At 39.0% G+C, this 16,767-nt stretch overlaps 1 long non-coding RNA gene across 1 annotated transcript; it reads left to right on the top strand.

Annotated features, from left to right (window-relative positions):
- The first annotated feature begins 1,038 nt into the window (after positions 1 to 1,038).
- LOC133542131 (uncharacterized) lies at positions 1,039 to 11,808 on the top strand. The gene is made up of 6 exons (XR_009804064.1): positions 1,039 to 1,358; positions 5,476 to 5,623; positions 8,554 to 8,634; positions 8,812 to 8,906; positions 10,427 to 10,513; positions 11,137 to 11,808. It is a non-coding gene; the product is annotated as an uncharacterized LOC133542131 (long non-coding RNA).
- The last annotated feature ends 4,959 nt before the right edge of the window (positions 11,809 to 16,767 follow it).

The following is a 16,767-nucleotide window of genomic DNA, read 5'->3' as shown; positions in this document are numbered from 1 at the left end:
ATTTTCCAACTCATATGGAAACGGGGTTTGTACACTGAACAGCAATGTCATGCGTCTGTTCCTATGCCTAATATTTTGTCCCTCACATAAACAACAATGCACGCCGTTGCAAACTGCAACTACAGTAATGAATATATTGTTCAGATAAATAACTCTGAGGTAGTAGTAAATTAAAATCGAGCATTATTTTTGTTTTGCTTTGCATCTTAACAGATTGTTTAGGTGTACCTAATGCTGTGCCCCAATGTGTGCAAAATGAAAAATAAGTAATCTGTTAGAGAAGGAAGTTAGGTCAATTTTTCACTTGAAAAAGTTAGGCTATGTCTGTTATTCCCTAAAATAAATGTTTTGTTTTTTCACGTATCCCATGTTATTTATTTTTGCCTTGACTAAAATTAATTCAATACAATCCACTTTATTTATATAGCACATTTAAACAAAAATGCTTCCAAAGTGCTGCACAAAAATATCAAAAACAAGATTCAAATGCAATGAGTAGTATCAATTAAAATAGATTATAATCGTTTTATATATGGCGTTTTTTTTCCCGAATTCCCAGTAATAGTGTATTAGAGGTTTTTATGCTTGTCTTTAAGCAGAACATTGCAAGTGTGAACACTTATTAAAATACTATGGTGAAAAAATCCCTAAAATCATTATGCGAGTACTGTTGGCCCTGCGATGAGGTGGCGACTTGTCCAGGGTGTACCCCGCCTTCCGCCCGATTGTAGCTGAGATAGGCGCCAGCGCCCCCCGCGACCCCAAAAAAGGGAATAAGCGGTAGAAAATGGATGGATGGAGTACTTGCATGATTAACACTAGTATTTTTTATTTTTTTTGCCACAGTAATTTTCTTTCGGTTACATATATAATCCATACAAGAAAATGAAAGGTAGTGTGTTTACTTAAATAATCTTTATTAAATATTAAAACTGTCACTATTTACTTTATGCTTTTCCTTTATTCTTTATGGAGCTCGCCGGACCCGGAAACATGAATACAAAACAACACGTTGTGCTTGTGGTACCTGCAGCAGCACCGTTTGAGAATAGCTAATAATATCTCCAATAAAAGTTCATATGATGACGTCAGGTGAGATTTTCACTCAAGACAAAAAGTTATCAAGAAGCCTGACTTGGATGAGTTAATTAGACACCTGCAGAATAAGCGTGCCCGTGAACAGAATTGGAAAATTGCAGTAATACAGTCGTGGGCTGTTGTGTTACGACAGTGATGTGTGTTGCCGTAAAGCGTTTTTCCCGCGATGTGGAGAGTTGGAGACTCAGCACAGTTCACGTGGTTCCACCTTGAGCCCTCCTTCCATGTCCGTGCGTCCTTGGACATAACAGGAATGTCATGTAAGTTGTACCATTTTTATCATCTTCATGTCATGTGTTTTACAACCGTGTTTGTTTGTGTAAAACATAAGAATAATATACAGGCTAATTGACTGCATTGTTTGCTAGCTAACCACACCTGGTTGGCACAAGTACATTCCTCTTAGTCTAATTTAATATTTTCTGGAAGTTTCAGAATCCCTAACTTTTAATATAAAATACACAATTTGCTATGAATATTGGATTAAACAGTGAACTTTTTTTTTCTAAATCTGCCTGGCGGGAAGATAAGAGGGAAATCAAGATGTCTGGACATGTGTGCTAATGTTAGCTCGATCAGCCATGTCTATTATGGTGGACATGTCCACACTGACATCTTTTTTTTCTTTCCCTTTTTGGTTAAAGTACTACAAGTTATGTTGGTTTAGTTTCAGGAATCATCCTGTCCAAACTAAAATTACTCCAAACTTGAGATGTCCGAGAATATCAGACTGCCGATATCATCGGCCAAAAAATGCTTTAAATGTGATACCAGAAATCATCGGTATCGGTTTTAAAAAGTAAAATGTATGACTTTTTAAAACGCCGCTGTATGGAGTGGTGCATGGACGTAGGGAGAAGTACAGAGCGCCAATAAACCTTAAAGCAGGGGTGTCCAAACTTTTTCCACAGAGGGCCGCACACAGAAAAATTTAAGCATGCGGGGGGCCATTTTGATATTTTTCATTTTCAAACCACAATAAAATATATGGATTTTTTTTAATCTTTAGGGCTCCTGGGGCGCATAGAGGTTCTCAGTCACTAAAATGTTAAAAATAAGTCAATTTATTATTTTTTATTTAATGATTATAGTAAATCTCAACTTGAGATTGATATAAAGTCAAACAAATAAGGTTTTATGCCTTTTTTGTCAAATACAACTTTGTTTTTATAGTAAAACTGAAATATGTAGTATTTAAATAGATAGAGAGATAGTACTTTATTGATTCTTTCAGGAGAGTCCCTTTATTCATCAATTAAACTCCTCAAAGATCAATAATGCAGGACACCATTGATTTTAATTATTTAATATTATTGAGTAATCACAGTGAAAAGTTAAATGAAATCCTACTAAATATATTAGACATCCGAAAGGTTCCCCACTCATAAAGTAATGCATTTATTTATTTACTTTTAACACTTAAATTTCAAGATCAACTTCCGATATATCTGTCGATTTTAAGTTTGAACTATTATTTTGTTTGTTTTATGCTCTTTTGTCAAAACTTTGATGTTTTTATATGGCAACCACACACACAACACATGCAATATTTTTTCCACATAAAACATTTTAAAGTGATAATTTTTACGTAATAATTCATTGTAATTGATTTTTTGTCCTTTTTTCGAGCAACGGAAAAATAAAGACAAAAGTAAAAGAAAACTGCCTGCATGGTAGCTTTGTGTCAACATTGCCACTTTTTCTCATTAGATTTCACCTCATTCCACTTTTTTTAAATGTTTCATTTTTTAATATTGCAATACTATCAATTTTGCAATTTTTCAGAATGTGTTGCGGGCCGGTAAACGATTTGCTGCGGGCTGCAAAAGGCCCCCGGGCCACACTTTGGACACCCCTGCCTTAAAGGCACTGCCTTTGCGTGCCGGCCCAATCACATATTATCTACTCCTTTACATTTACACAAGTGAATGCAAGCATACATGGCCAACAGCCATACAGGTCACACTGAGGGTGGCCGTATAAACGAGTTTAACACTGTTACAAATATGCGCCACACTGTGAACCCACACCAAACAAGGATGACAAACACATTCCGGGAAAACATCTGCACCGTAACACAAGATAAACAACAGAACAAATACCCAGAACCCCTTGCAGCACTAAATTTTCCAGGACGCGACAATATATACCCCCCTGCCCCCCACCTCAACCCCGCCCACTTGAACCTCATCATACTTTCTCAGGGAAAGCATGTCCCAAATTCCAAACTGCTCTTTTGAGTTATGTTAAAAAAAGTAATGCACTTTTTTCGACTTCAGTAATAAAAATGGCAGTGCCATGTTGGCATTTTTTTCCATAAATTGAGTTGATTGATTTTGGAAAACCTTGTTACATTGTTTAACACAGGGGTGGGCATTACGTCGATCGCGATCGACTGGTCGATCTTGGAGGGTGTGTCAGTCGATCTCAAGCGAGGCGTTAAAAAATATACATAAAAATGAGCAATCATCAATCATACCAAGACTTCACTTTCGTCAGTTGTTTGACATTCTCGGCACCCGAGGATCTTGTGAGATGACACTGGCAGCTGCGAGCTCATATTTAAGAAAAAAATCACTAACAGGGCGGACGCAGAGAAACACATTTTATTTCTAGAGACTCCGTACCTACTGTCAAAACTGTAAAGACCGACTGCACAGTTCCTGTCTTCACCATAAAAGACCTGTTTCATCCTGCCTGTGCTAACAAAATAAGAGTCTCAGAAAGCTAGCGTGCACAAGCTAGCAAGCTACGGAGTTTGATGCCAATGTATTTCTCTCCCGCCCTCAGCGACCGCTTTCTCACTTGCTTGCCCACCCGCACACTCACTGTCACTCACCTGCTGCCAGACATTAAAGGGCCACACACATATGCTACTCTCATAACAAAGTGTTTAAAAACGAGTATGCAAGTTGGACAAATGAGATGCCAAATCCAACCACTTTCATGTGGTATTGGACAGAAAGGAGGACTTTTTTTTTTTCCTCCATTTGAAAATGCGGACGTTATCAGCACCACTGTCTAATTCCAATCAATGCAAATCATCAGAATCAAATACACCAACTTATATTCTTGTCTTCATGAAAGAAAGGAATCTATGTGTGTTAAACATGCTTGTATTATCATTAAACACCATTAACTTGTTAACAAAAATGTCTCTTTCATAAATTAATAAATATAAATTATAAATAGGAATGAGGTAGATCTCCTCGACTTGGTCAATTGAAAAGTAGCTCACCTGCAGAAAAAGTGTGAGCGCCCCTGGTTTAACACATCCAGCGGGGCATCACAACAAAATTAGGCATAATAATGTGCTAATTCCATTAATGTATACATCGGTATCGGTTGATATCGGAATTGGTAATTAAGAGTTGGACAATATCGGGATATCGGCAAAAAAGCCATTATCGGACATCTCTACTCCAAACAATGTAGTGTACAGAGACCATAGTTTATAGCTGTTAATTGGTTCTGGGCCTAACTCAGGTGAATTAATTCCTGCTAAATAGGAATTATTAATTGGAAGTCTAACATTTGCATAGTTGAGCAATAAAAAGCCTGTTTAGAACTGTTAATACAAGTTTTGACATAAGAGCGCCATTGTCATTAAACATCCGCATGGTCAGTTTTACTCAGCTGCGGGCCGTGCGTTTCTCACCTAGGCCTTCAGTAAACTCCGACCATACTTGTTAACTCTCCCGATTTTCCCGGTAGACTTCCGAATTTCAGTGCTCTTCCCGAAAATCATCCGGGGCAACCGTTCTCCCGAATTTCTCCCGATTTCCACCCAGACGACAATATTGGGGGCAGTACCTTAAAGGCACTGCCTTTAGCTTCCTATACAACCTGTCGTCTCATCCGCTTTTCTTCCATACAAACAGCGTGCCGGCCTAGTCACATAATGTGTGCGGCGTTTACACACACATAAGTGAATGCAAGGTATACTTGATTAACAGCCATTCAGGTCACACTGGGGGTGGCTGTATAAACAACTTTAAAACTGTTAAAAATATGCGCCACACTGTGAACCCACACCAAACAAGAATTACTAACACATTTCGGGAGGACAACCGCACCGTAACACAACATAAACACAACCGAACAAATACCCAGAACCCCTTGCCGCAATAGCTCTTCCAGGACGCTACAATATCTACAATATACACCCTCTGCTACCACCAAACCAAAGAGAATATGAATAATTTTAGATATTTAGGGAAAGTAAATTTAAAAAAAAAAAGTTTTATCTTTAATTACGATCATGACTTCTGCTTATGTTAGGCCAGCAGAGAAGGCCTTGCTGGCCTTGACGGCACACCACTGCTTTTACAATATTTAACCCATCCATTCATTTTTCTACCGCTTATCCCTCTCCAGGTTGGGAGGGTGCTGGAGCCTATCGCAGCTTCATGTGGGAAGAAGGCGGGGTACACCCTGGACAAGTCTCCACCTCATCGCAGGGCCAACACCGACATACAGCCCCCAATATACTAATTGCTTGTATTTCGTCACGTGACTTCTTCTTGTAAGTGAAAAAACTGGTGGTCAACCAAGCCAAGATGGCATGTTGTGCAGCCAGCATCGCGCAAACTGTTGAAGTACGCAAAGGGGCCTAGATCTTCCTGCAAAAAGAAGATGCAAGCTAAAATATCTAACTATACAGTGGAATAGATCCCTATACTTTATCAAAAAACTATTTGTCGAGTGATCTCAAAGATTATCTGTCTGTCGTGTTCCAAGACACGTCAAACGTCATTCTACACAACAAAACAGACGGAAACTTGTTGTTGAATGCGCCGTTTACGAGTACGCATGTTTTTCCCTGTCTTCATCAAAATTTACCGATTAGGGCTCGGCGATATGGCTGAAAACAGTGTAACGATAAGTTTTTTATATTAATCAATATCAATAATTATTGATATTTTTGACTTATTCAGTCCTGCCAATAAATACAATTTCCAATTTACCAAAGGTCCTATTTAAAGGTGGCAAAAGTATGCCGAAGCAAGAGGATTTTTTTTTTTTAAATCATCTGCAACAAAAAAATTGAATATATTGATAAAATGGAGATATTGCCCAGACCGAGTCTTCTTAATGTTTTACTTGATTATTTATTTCCATACAATGTATGTAAATTTTATTTACAGAGGTATTTTATTCAAGACAGAAGTTTTTGAAATTTCCCATTATTGATAATTATTTATTTGCATGCAATGTGCAATGCAAAATTTTTGTTTACAGAAGTATTTTATTCAATACACAGGTATTGCTTGCCAGAAAGCTCTTAATTTATCATTTGTATTAAATGAAGTCTTTTAAAAAAGTAGGGGGAAAAAATCGTATATCCTTTTTTTTTTTGGTAAAACAATCTGAGTTTTTATTTTCAGGCCATATCGCCCTAACCTGACTCTTGCCAGACCTTTGTAGTTCGCCGAGTTCAACACAAGGCTCTGGGCTCGAAGGCATTGCAAACTCCTTCCAGATAGCAAAAAATAATGAACCAATCAGGATTGCTGGGTGAGATTTCATAGATGTGACGTAACGCAGAAGCGACTGTTTGATTCGAACAATGGCGGCACGCAGCCCTCGCTGCGTCGTGTGCTGACATTGATTCTGCTATTGCAACTGTTTTGTCGAATCTATCGAATATTGATTCTTTAAAAGATGAACAGGTAACAGTTTTGAAGGCATTTATTGGTGGCAAGGATGTTTTGGCTCTTCTTTCAACCGGGTTTGGATTTCCCAGCGTCACTCTCATCAGCATCACAGGTTATTTCGATGTGAGTGGTTGAAGTAGTACGTCATTCAAGATAACGGACAAGTGGTTTATCCAACCACATACAATGATTTTTTATACATGGCCCTGCCTTCTGGTAATGAACCAATCAGGATCGCCGGGCTGGATTTCATGGATGTGATGTAGCGCTGAAGCGACTGTTTGATTCAAACAACAATGGCGGCACACAGCACTCGCTGCTATTGCAACTGTTTTGTCGAATCTATCGAATATTAATCCTTTAAAATATGAACAGAGAACTTTTCGCCCTGTCGTTTTCCAATATGTCAGCTGTTCTGTTTTGGATTTTGCAGCGTCGCTCTCAGCAGCGTCACGGGTTGATTTCGATGTGAGTGGTTGAAGTAGTACATCATTCAAGATAACGGATGTCGGACAAGTAGTTTATCCAATCACATACTATGATTTTTCTTTTACAAGGCCCCACCTTCTGAAATACATCTCCTATTTAGAATTCCCACATCCTTGTGTGGAGCTCGGCGAACTACAAAGATCTGACAAGAGTCAGGTTAATATCGCCCAAGCCTACTCATTTACCAACAATAATTACTGATATAGATCGCTCTCAACAGTTCACAAATGCTGTTACTGTGAGGAAGTAAATATGTTGGAACATAAATGAATGTTGAAGATGGACAAACACTTATCGTGCGTAAAATGAACAGGGCAAATATCTGTAACTTGTGGTCGACAGACCAGACAGCAGATGATGAAGAATATTTATTACTAAAAGTACTTATAATTAATCAAAACAGTATGACAATTTCACTATCTAAATATGTGATTTTACTTGCTTGTGGATTTTTGCAGCTTGTGACTACTTTTGGTCTGCTTGGCAGAGGTGGGAATCTGGGCACCTTACGATCCAGGAGCTAAGATTCCATTAAAAATCGATTGATGCGTCTTTAATTTATGTACTGTATATTGATGCACTTTTACATTTTTTTTGATTCACTAAATAAGCATTTATCACTTGCAACTTAAAAAAAAAAACATTCATTTGGAATTAAAAAAACTTAAATTAATTCCCACATGTTAAATTAATGAAAATCTGTGCAAAACTAAACCATAATTGCCCGATAGTAAAAAAGCCGGCTGGGTTTTTTGGTGAGGTGGCTCGCTGGAGTCAGCCAAATTTGAGAACATTCTGCAATACTTTTTTTACAATAAATAAATAGATTGATTATTGATGTTTACTAATCATTCTATAATTGTCCATGTCTGAATTGCGATGCATCTAAAAATCCATTGTTTCCCCCACATCTACTGCTTGGTATAAAATGAGTACAATAAAGTAATTTTCCAATTGTTGCAATCGCGTGCCTTTTGAGGTTCAGGTTTCAAGGAACACTTAAAACATTGATAATAAATTCATAAAATCACAAGTTCGCTTCACTGTTATTAGAAAACGATAGCGTTGCAATTTTTCCGTAACTTTTTGAAAAAGTTGTCACAAATTACAGGAATTTTAAACCACCAAAAAAGCCTGCTAAATCCTAAAGGGACTAAAAATTAGTGAACATTTTACACTTACTGCAGTGCGTTTTTTCAGGGCTGCTGGATAGTACTGATGTATTGAGATTATGGATGTCACCATCTTTTTCAGAGAGGAACTTGACAACATAACAGCAGGAGTAAACCACGTTACTTAACTTTTACAGACTAAAGTTGGAGAAGATGTTCAGGAAAAAAGGCGGCATTGCGGGACCCAAAAAGGGACCTTGTCGGATTCACTAAATCAGGTACAGTCCAAGATTTACACACTAACGACCAAATACATACACAAATGTACAACATATAACTTAAAAATGTACTAACATTTGTTGATTACATTGGATGTGATTGATAGCATTATTTCAATTATAGTTTTGAAAAAACATTATTTTGTTGCATTCTTTTTTACTCTTTATCCTGTTTAGGCATCCAGGGAGATGGAGCGTATTCTAGCTGACTTCAGGTCAAAGGCAGGGTCCACTCTGGACTGTTACCAGTCCTTCACAGGACACACAGACAGGTGTGGGTAGTAGCACGCTACATTTACTCTGTTACATCTATTTGAGTAACTTTTGGGATAATTTGTACTTCTAAGAGTAGTTTTAATGCAACATACTTTTACTTGAGTATATTTATAGAGAAGAAACGCTCCATTTTTCTACATTCAATTCGCTACTGATTTTTATCGATCTGTTAATGCACGCTTTATTTTGGTTTGTCAGACAGACCTTCAAAGTAGGATCCATTCCATGCCTGCGTTTAACCAATAAAATGCAGTCACTGGTGACGTTTGACTCCGTTTCACCAATCAAACAGAGCCAGGCGGTCACATGATTAACTGCACACTTTTTTTCATTTTTTTATAAACCTTTATTTATAAATTTAAACATTTACAAACAGTAGAAAATAATAATCAAAGTACAAAAACAGTATAACAACTGTACAAAGCAGCACCAGGGGGTTGTAAATTCAAAGTAAATAAAATAGAATGCAAAATATATATATATATATATATATATATATATATATATATATATATATATATATATATATATATATATATACAATAAACAAAGTGCAAAGCCATAGGCTCACTCAATCTCAGTAAATAACAAATATGGAACACAGCATCATCGTTTTCATGGCTTTTTGGTTGTTAGAGGTAGAGTGTTTTAATGTAAAGTTCTAAATCTTTTTTTAAAGGCACAAAGGTGGGAATCTGGGCACCTTACGGCGTGGCGCAGTGGCAGAGTGGCCGTGCGCAACCTGAGGGGCCCTGGTTCAAATCCCACCTAGTACCAACCTCGTCACGTCCGTTGTGTCCTGAGCAAGACACTTCACCCTTGCTCCTGATGGGTGCTGGTTGGCGCCTTGCATGGCAGCTCCCTCCATCAGTGTGTGAATGTCTGTGTGAATGGGTAAATGTGGAAGTAGTGTCAAAGCGCTTTGAGTACCTTGAAAGTAGAAAAGCGCAATACAAGTACAACCCATTTATTTATTTAAAAAACAAGTCGGGTATTGAGAAACTTACATTTATGAATATAAAACTTAGCCAATAGTATCATGAGGTTTCAAAGGTAAAATTTATTTTGAAATTTTTTTTCAATACATATGTAAAACCAAATATACATTATTTAATATATATTATAGTTTTAGTTGCTTTCGAGATATTCCTGGCTCTGAATTTGTTCATTGCTATTTTTATGTTTTTGTGCATAACTTGTTGCCGTCATCCATAAACGAACAGGTTACTCATCAGTTACTCAGTACTTGAGTAATTTTTTCACAACATACTTTTTACTTTTACTCAAGTAAATATTTGGGTGACAACTCCTTACTTTTACTTGAGTAATACATCTCTAAAGTAACAGGTCTCTTACTTGAGTACAATTTCTGGCTACTCTACCCACCTCTGCACACAGACAAGTAAGCATTCACACTGAGGACCTTGTAGTCAGCTTGGACACAGTTCAGGTCACCATGACCATGCAAAGAATAAACCATTGAGAATACATCAATGTATTTTATTGCTTTTTATAGGAACATATTGAAACTAGACCAGACGTCATCTGCTGCTTGATAAAGTACCTTGGGGAGCCAACTACTGAATGAAAGAACACTTACCAGGTAGATTTATACTCTTTTATTATAATGGCCCGTCTCTCATTTTATTGTACAAAACAGTACAGCAACAATTAATAAGAAAAATGAGTCGTCATAGCTACCACAAATTCAGCCTGTATGTGAAGTGAAATGAATTATATTTATATAGCGCTTTTTCTCTAGTGACTCAAAGCGCTTTTCATAGTGAAACCCAATATCTAAGTTATATTTAAACCAGTGTGGGTGGCACTGGGAGCAGGTGGGTAAAGTGTCTTGCCCGAGGACACAACGGCAGTGACTAGGATGGCGGAAGCGGGGATCGGACCTGCAACCCTCAAGTTGCTGGCACGACCGCTCTACCAACCGAGCTATACCGCCCCAGCTAGGCCACCTGCACCAATGTTAGGTCTAGCTAGTGCAAGTACAGATCAATGCATGATGAGCAGATTATTTTGGGGTTACATCACCTATGGGTCCATTCCTCCTCCCCAATGTTTTTTACAGTGGACCTTTTTAACGTACATTTTTTTAAACAATCTAACCAAATGGAGATGCACAGCCTTAAAGTTAACTAACTATGCACCTACTCTGATGTATTCAGGAAATTAAAATAGATGTGTTAATTAATTATATTCATGTATTTACAGGATATCATCACTGAATCGCTCCAAGAAGAATATTCTGCATTCAGTGGCAGGACATCAGCCATTAGCCTTCACTCTGCTACTTGGAGACATCACAATAGAGTTGGTATTTTCTTATCCTTGTGTCAAAATGGCATTGGTGCCTTTCTGACATCACATGTGAGACTGTTCGCTGGCTGTGGTTAGAGACCATCAAGTGTCCATCTCCTTGTTTGAGTGGACACAGTAGGTAGACGTTCTCCACGCTGAGCTTCATTAAGCTGGACATGCACTTAACACTTACATTTACTCCATTCATGAATGTGTTAGTTTTTTTTCTGTACTACTTTGGAGGTTCGGATAAATTGAAATAACATCATACGGCGGAAGAAAGACTCCATATTTATATGATTGAGTGATATTTACTTCCACGGCTGCTGCTTAATACGACGTCCATGCTCAAGGTTGGATGTACTTTTGAACTTAGAACAAAAGCAAGGGTGATGTCAAATTAGGGCTGCGAGATTTACCGGTATTTTAGAAAGCCATATGTATTTGGGACAGTATCGCTATACCTTTTTTTAATAATATTTTCATGTTACGTTACAGCATTAAATTAGTAACTAATACGCTGAAACACAACTAACATTAACACGCTAACAATTAACAAGTGTCACATAATCAATTACCTTATTTTTCGGATCATAAATCGCTCCGGAGTATATGTCGCACCGGCCAAGAATGCATAATAAAGACGGGAAAAAACATATACATCGCACTGGAGTATAAGTCGCATTTTTGGGGGAAATTTATTTGATAAAATCTTAACACCAAGAATCGACATTTGGAAGGCAATTTAAAATAAATAAAGAATAATGAACAACAGGCTGAATAATTTTATGTTTTATGACGCATAAATAACCAACTGAGAACGTGCCTGGTATGTTAACGTAACATATTATGGTTAGTGTCATTCAAATAACTTTCACATAGAGAACAGGCTTTTAAGATTACCAAACAATCTGTCACTCCTAATCGATAAATCCGATGAAATTTTCTTCCTCGATGTCGCTTCTAAACAACTCTGCCAACTCCAAAGGTATGCGGCGCTTCCTCTAGTCGTTTTCTGCTGCATATTTCACTACGTCCCGCTTGTAATCTGCAATACATGATTTCCTTTTCGGTGCCATTTTTGTTCAGCCCTTCTCAGTTTTTATAGGTTACCGCCAATGATTAAATGATCCATTTTAATAGCTACGGCAGTAGCATATAGCAGTTACCAATCAATGAACCATAAGGCACTTCTGCCATGACCCTACCCCGCCAAGTTCTTATTCGGTCGATGTGTGACGATTGCTGACATTTTCTTCGTCTCTTCCGCGAATGAGATAAATAATATTATTTGATATTTTACGGTAATGTGTTAATTTCACATAAATCACTCCGGATTATATGTCGCACCCGCGGCCAAACTATGAAAAAAAAACGTGATTTATAGTCCAAAAAAATACGGTACTTAGTAAGGCATGGAGCATGAGAAGAGCAGAGGTATTGCATGAAATAACATGAACAGAGCATTAAAAAAATCAACGACGACACCAGAACGACCAACTGAAAAACCAGGCTTAAATAATGACATGATTGAGACAGGTGCGTGAGTCCAAAACGTGAGACAGGTAAAACTAATGAGTTGACATGGAAACAAAACAAGAGGGTGAAATAACAGGAACCAGTGGCGTCTTCAACGAACAAAACATAACGAAACAAAACATGATCACAAGACATGACAACGAGACATACAAACACCAAACAAAACATATAACACAGAAAAATTCGGACTTTATCAATGAATTCTCAGAGTTCGTTGCTGATCTAGTGACACACGCCGATAATATAATCATAATGGGGGACTTTAATATCCATATGAATACCCCATCGGACCCACCGTGCGTAGCGCTCCAGACTGTAATTGATAGCTGTGGTTTCACACAAATAATAAATGAACCCACGCATCGCAACGGTAATACGATAGACCTAGTGCTTGTCAGAGGTATCACCGTTTCCAAAGTTACGATACTCCCGTATACTAAAGTATTGTCCGATCATTACCTTATAAAATTCGAGGTTCAGACGCATGTTCGTCAAACTAATAATAATAATAACTGCTATAGCAGCCGCAACATTAATACGGCCACGACGACAACTCTTGCTGACCTACTGCCCTCGGTAATGGCACCATTCCCAAAATATGTGGGCTCTATTGATAACCTCACTAACAACTTTAACGACGCCCTGCGCGAAACCATTGATAACATAGCACCGCTAAAGTTAAAAAAGGCTCCAAAAAAGCGCACCCCGTGGTTTACAGAAGAAACTAGAGCTCAGAAATTATTATGCAGAAAGCTGGAACGCAAATGGCGCACGACTAAACTTGAGGTGCACCATCAAGCATGGAGTGATGGTTTAATAACTTATAAACGCATGCTTACCTTAGCTAAAGCTAATTATTACTCAAATCTCATCCACCGTAATAAAAACGATCCTAAATTTTTGTTTAGTACGGTAGCATCGCTAACCCAACAAGGGACTCCTTCCAGTAGCTCCACCCACTCAGCTGATGACTTTATGCAATTCTTTAGTAAGAAAATTGAAGTCATTAAAAAGGAGATTAAAGACAATGCGTCCCAACTACAACGGGGTTCTATTAACACTGATACGATGGTATATACGGCGGATACTGCCCTCCAAAATAGTTTCTCTCGTTTTGAGGAAATAACATTAGAGGAATTGTTACAACGTGTAAATGGAATAAAACAAACAACATGTTTACTTGACCCTCTTCCTGGGAAACTGATCAAGGAGCTCTTTGTATTATTAGGTCCATCAGTTCTAAATATTATAAACTTATCACTTTCCTCGGGCACTGTTCCCCTAGCATTCAAAAAAGCGGTTATTCATCCTCTTCTTAAAAGACCTAACCTCGATCCTGACCTCATGGTAAACTACCGACCGGTGTCTCACCTTCCCTTTATTTCAAAAATCCTCGAAAAAATTGTTGCAGAGCAGTTAAATGAACACTTAGCGTCTAACAATCTATGTGAAACCTTTCAATCCGGTTTCAGGGCAAATCACTCGACGGAGACAGCCCTCGCAAAAATGACTAATCTATTGCTAACGATGGATTCTGATGCGTCATCTATGTTGCTGCTCCTCGATCTTAGCGCTGCTTTCGATACTGTCGATCATAATATTTTATTAGAACGTATCAAAACACGAATTGGTATGTCAGACTTAGCCCTGTCTTGGTTTACCTCTTATCTTACTGATAGGATGCAGTGTGTCTCCCATAACAATGTGACCTCGGACTACGTTAAGGTAACGTGTGGAGTTCCCCAGGGTTCGGTCCTAGGCCCTGCACTCTTCAGCATCTACATGCTGCCGCTAGGTGACATCATACGCAAATACGGTGTTAGCTTTCACTGTTATGCTGATGACACCCAACTCTACATGCCCCTAAAGCTGACCAACATGCCGGATTGTAGTCAGCTGGAGGCGTGTCTTAATGAAATTAAACAATGGATGTCCGCTAACTTTTTGCAACTCAACGCCAAAAAAACGGAAATGCTGATTATCGGTCCTGCTAGACACCGAACTCTATTTAATAATACAACTCTAACATTTGACAACCAAACAATTAAACAAGGCGACACGGTAAAGAATCTGGGTATTATCTTCGACCCAACTCTCTCCTTTGAGGCACACATTAAAAGCGTTACTAAAACGGCCTTCTTTCATCTCCGCAATATCGCTAAAATTTGCTCCATTCTGTCCACTAAAGACGCTGAGATCATTATCCATGCGTTTGTTACGTCTCGCCTCGATTACTGTAACGTATTATTTTCGGGTCTCCCCATGTCTAGCATTAAAAGATTACAGTTGGTACAAAATGCGGCTGCTAGACTTTTGACAAGAACAAGAAAGTTTGATCACATTACGCCTGTACTGGCTCACCTGCACTGGCTTCCTGTGCACATAAGATGTGACTTTAAGGTTTTACTACTTACGTATAAAATACTACACGGTCTAGCTCCATCCTATCTTGCCGATTGTATTGTACCATATGTCCCGGCAAGAAATCTGCGTTCAAAGGACTCCGGCTTATTAGTGATCCCCAAAGCCCAAAAAAAGTCTGCGGGCTGTAGAGCTTTTTCATTTCGGCCTCCAGTACTCTGGAATGCCCTCCCGGTAAGAGTTCGAGATGCTACCTCAGTGGAAGCATTTAAGTCTCACCTTAAAACTCATTTGTATACTCTAGCCTTTAAATAGACTCCCTTTTTAGACCAGTTGATCTGCCGTTTCTTTTCTTTTTCTCCTATGTCCCACTCTCCCTTGTGGAGGGGGTCCGGTCCGATCCGGTGGCCATGTACTGCTCGCCTGTGTATCGGCTGGGGACATCTCTGCGCTGCTGATCAGCCTCCGCTTGGGATGGTTTCCTGCTGGCTCCGCTGTGAACGGGACTCTCTCTGCTGTGTTGGATCCGCTTTGGACTGGACTCTCGCGACTGTGTTGGATCCATTATGGATTGATCTTTCACAGTATCATGTTCTCATAGTCATCATTGTCACCGACGTCCCACTGGGTCATTATTGTCACCGATGTCCCACTGGGTGTGAGTTTTCCTTGCCCTTATGTGGGCCTACCGAGGATGTCGTAGTGGTTTGTGCAGCCCTTTGAGACACTAGTGATTTAGGGCTATATAAGTAAACGATTGATTGATTGAAAAATGCATGCAAGAACAAAAAATATTTCTATGTCAACTCTTCTAACACATTACCATTTACAAGCAAATGTTTTCCATTTCAGTCAGTCATACAAATTATTGATTTACTGGTGGTTTTCCTGGTCGAGATGAAGATGTTATATTTTGATGTGTTCGTAGATCATTTTGATGATGTTTAGGGACTGTTTGACCCTACTACGCCTTAGACTTGCCATCAAAAAGTCCTTTTTCATCAGCAAAATGATCTGCAAACAACACATCCAAATCAAACATATCCCCTTCATATTGAGCACAAAAACCACACAGGATGGCTTCGTGGTCACTGAAATAAGTGGACATCACTTCAAAGTACACAGCATACTCAATCAATCAATCAATCAATGTTTATTTATATAGCCCCAAATCACAAATGTCTCAAAGGACTGCACAAATCATTACGACTACAACATCCTCGGAAGAACCCACAAAAGGGCAAGGAAAACTCACACCCAGTGGGCAGGGAGAATTCACATCCAGTGGGACGCCAGTGACAATGCTGACTATGAGAAACCTTGGAGAGGACCTCAGATGTGGGCAACCCCCCCCCCCCTCTAGGGGACCGAAAGCAATGGATGTCGAGCGGGTCTAACATGATACTGTGAAAGTTCAATCCATAGTGGCTCCAAGACAGCAGCGAGAGTCCCGTCCACAGGAAACCATCTCAAGCGGATCAGCAGCGTAGAGATGTCCCCAACCGATACAGGCGAGCGGTCCATCCTGGGTCCCGACGAGCGGTCCATCCTGGGTCTCGACTCTGGACAGCCAGTACTTCATCCATGGTCATCGGACCGGACCCCCTCCACAAGGGAGGGGGGGACATAGGAGAAAGAAAAGAA

Source organism: Nerophis ophidion, linkage group LG24 (assembly GCF_033978795.1).
Source record: "Nerophis ophidion isolate RoL-2023_Sa linkage group LG24, RoL_Noph_v1.0, whole genome shotgun sequence".
In the NCBI taxonomy this organism is placed as follows: Eukaryota; Metazoa; Chordata; class Actinopteri; order Syngnathiformes; family Syngnathidae; genus Nerophis; species Nerophis ophidion.
Note: the sequence above shows the minus strand (reverse complement) of the source record. Positions and strands in the feature narration are given on the sequence as shown.